The sequence below is a fragment of the Brassica oleracea genome, chromosome C2 (assembly GCF_000695525.1).
Source record: "Brassica oleracea var. oleracea cultivar TO1000 chromosome C2, BOL, whole genome shotgun sequence".
In the NCBI taxonomy this organism is placed as follows: domain Eukaryota; kingdom Viridiplantae; phylum Streptophyta; class Magnoliopsida; order Brassicales; family Brassicaceae; genus Brassica; species Brassica oleracea.
The window spans coordinates 45,715,044-45,717,907 of NC_027749.1; the positions used below are offsets into that span (position 1 = coordinate 45,715,044).

Below are 2,864 nucleotides of genomic sequence, written 5' to 3' on the forward strand. Positions count from 1 at the left end.
TTTCAGGTTTTGTTGATCCTTTTGATTATTGTTGCGTTGGGGCGGTCGGACGTGGAATGGGATGCGGAAAGACAATATTTCCAAATGGAACAGAACTTTATAGTTCTTCGTGCCAAAACCGAAAAAATTTCATAAGCTGGGATGGTATACATTACTCGGAAACCGCGAATATGCTAGTCGCAAATCGGATCCTCGATGGATCAATATCCAATCCGCCTCTCCCAACCCAAAAAGCTTGCAAGCTTACGAAAAATGTAGTTGGCAAAGTATGAATTAATAAATGTTTAAGAATAGCCGAATGGTTTGATTCTGCCGTTATCTAATCATTGTCGACTGTTGGAGGGTGCTCTTTTCTTTTAACTCGTTCGCAGCTCGAAAACCTATTAGATACTCCCTCTCTTCCACGTTTATAATTTTTTTAGTATTTTCACACATATTAAAAAAACACTGCCATAATAAATGAATCGTTTTCTGTAATTTTTAATTTCCAATTACTTTTAACCAATAATAATTCAATAAAGTCAATTAATTTTCTTGAAGTTTACAATTTTTTCATAGAAAACACAAAAAGTACATCTTTCTCAAAATAAATTTTTTTTCTAAAAAATCTATCGTTAAGGAACGGAGGGAGTATTATTTAGTACTTCCTCTGTTTCAATTTTCTTTTTGTCATCACTTCTTCTGTTTCAATATATATGATGTTTTAGATTATTTTTTTATTTCATAATTAAATTTTGTTTTCGTCAATTGTATTTGTTTCTTTCTATTTATAATTAAATAAATTGATTTTTAATTATATTTTAATGATATTTCTGATAAAAAAGATACTTCCTCCATTTCAAATAGATGTTTTCATGAAGTTTTTGAAGTTTCAAAATAGACAATGTTTTTATATTTCAATGTGACTTTTAATTTTATCAAAAACTGTGTAACCAATGATATTTTATATTTTATTTTGTAATTGGTTGAATAATTTTTAATTTATATTTAATGATACTTTTAAAACGAAAAATAAGTTTCTTAATTGTTGTGCATTAGCGTAAAACTTCATGTATTTTGAAATAGAGTGATTAGTTTTCTTAATATTTGTTCATGTGTAAAACATTATATAATATGAAACATTATCATCTATAATAATAAATCAGACGTCTCTCTCTTCTCAACCCTCTACATCACCATGAAGCAGCGGGCGAATGACGCCACGTGGCATGTCAACAAATTCCCACTCTTCGGATGCTTTAAGTTGTTGGGCCTTCTGTTTTGCCATTTGTTATAAACAATTTTCCTATGGGCCAATTATATGTAATACCTTTTTGACTTAACCTCCATCGTTCTTCAACGCCGGCTTCTTTGTCGTTTAGATTTCCTTCTTCATCCTCTTCATCTGTTTTGTTATCTGAATCGTCACCTGGTGTAAGGAGCTTAACGAATATTCTCCCACTAGCTTAAGCTTGCTTTTTTCAGAAAAAAAAATACATCACCAATGTGACTTCCCCTCTCTCACTCCATTTTTGCCGTCTAGCCATTGGAAATCTTAATATCCCTAAACTAAAACCCTTAAGAAACTATGGGCCATGGCTTTGAAAAGATTCAAATCCATCGCACTACGAACTGTGGTACAATCATCATTCGAAACCCTAATGCACCCACACAACAGTTCACGTCTATATCTTTTGGTTCCTTCTCTAACTAATTCTGTGTTTCACATTCTTTCATTTACAGTTTCTGCCGTATGTACGTCCAATCATAATTGTTTGCAGATTCGCTGAACCCTTGCTTTCCTCCATGAAGGAGCTAGAATATGTTTTGAGGTAAATCCATTAAACATAGAATTTTTGGTGTAAAATTCTGAAGTTGAGGCTAAATCAAGGTCTGTTGAATTTGATTACATATATTCAGGTTCAGAGGTCTCGGTTACACTAGAAATTAAGATGATAAATATGAGATTTGTAAATCCATCTTGGAGAAGTTCCCCAACGCTTACAGATACTCCAATTTGTGAGAATAACTCTTTTTTCACTAAGAAAACGTCTTACACTGCAAGTTGACAACTACAAACTGGTACGTTCATATACAACCCTTTAGATTGTCCCTAAGTTTGTTAATTTTTATTGCTTAACATAAATACTTTTCGCAGATTCCTTCGATGGGTTTCCCACGGGAACAAGCCAGGAAAGATAACTCTATTATGGGCTTGACATCATGGACTTTCTGAAGAAGAATTCTCTTATAGGTAAGCCTTACCGATGATACTAACTCGCTTGAAGCAGATACAAGAAGAATGGGCTAGCTGTCACTCTGATTTCAGGAAAGTATGGGCTTAAGTATATGCTAATAACCATCACAAATCACTATATCATCGAAGCTTCTATATCAAGCAGCAGGACACAAAAGGTATGTTTTCTTACAGTTTATCACTCTAAATATAAGTTCATATTACACACTTAGATTAGGTTGAAGTTATATAGAAGAATGCTTTATATAAAGGCCTCATGATTACTGAAGGAAAGATGATGAAACAAATAGAATGTCTTCGTATCACTTAAAGTGCAAATTTGCATCCGAGTAAAGTTGTCAGTTGTGTCCCAAATGCAGGTTTAGTAGCGGAATTGATGTTAGGAGTTTTCAAGGCTCCTAAGACAAATGTTGTTGTATAGTGAATGTCGAACCAGTTCTGAGAGATATCAAAGCACTGAGAATGCAAGTACTCACTTAATCTAAGTGCAACCAATGATTTAGATGAGTTTTAAACTACTACTAATACTAGAAAGCAATTACAGAATGATACTTTCTTGACTAAGGGAAAAGAGAACTCATGGGCATAGGGATTAGACTTTGGGTGATCAAGTATCGAACTAAGGATG

General features: G+C 33.4%; 1 long non-coding RNA gene across 1 annotated transcript; it reads left to right on the top strand.

The window, feature by feature from the left end:
- The first annotated feature begins 1,388 nt into the window (after positions 1 to 1,388).
- On the top strand, positions 1,389 to 1,992 carry LOC106322810. The gene is made up of 3 exons (XR_001266523.1): positions 1,389 to 1,616; positions 1,723 to 1,811; positions 1,900 to 1,992. It is a non-coding gene; the product is annotated as an uncharacterized LOC106322810 (long non-coding RNA).
- Positions 1,993 to 2,864: the final 872 nt, after the last annotated feature.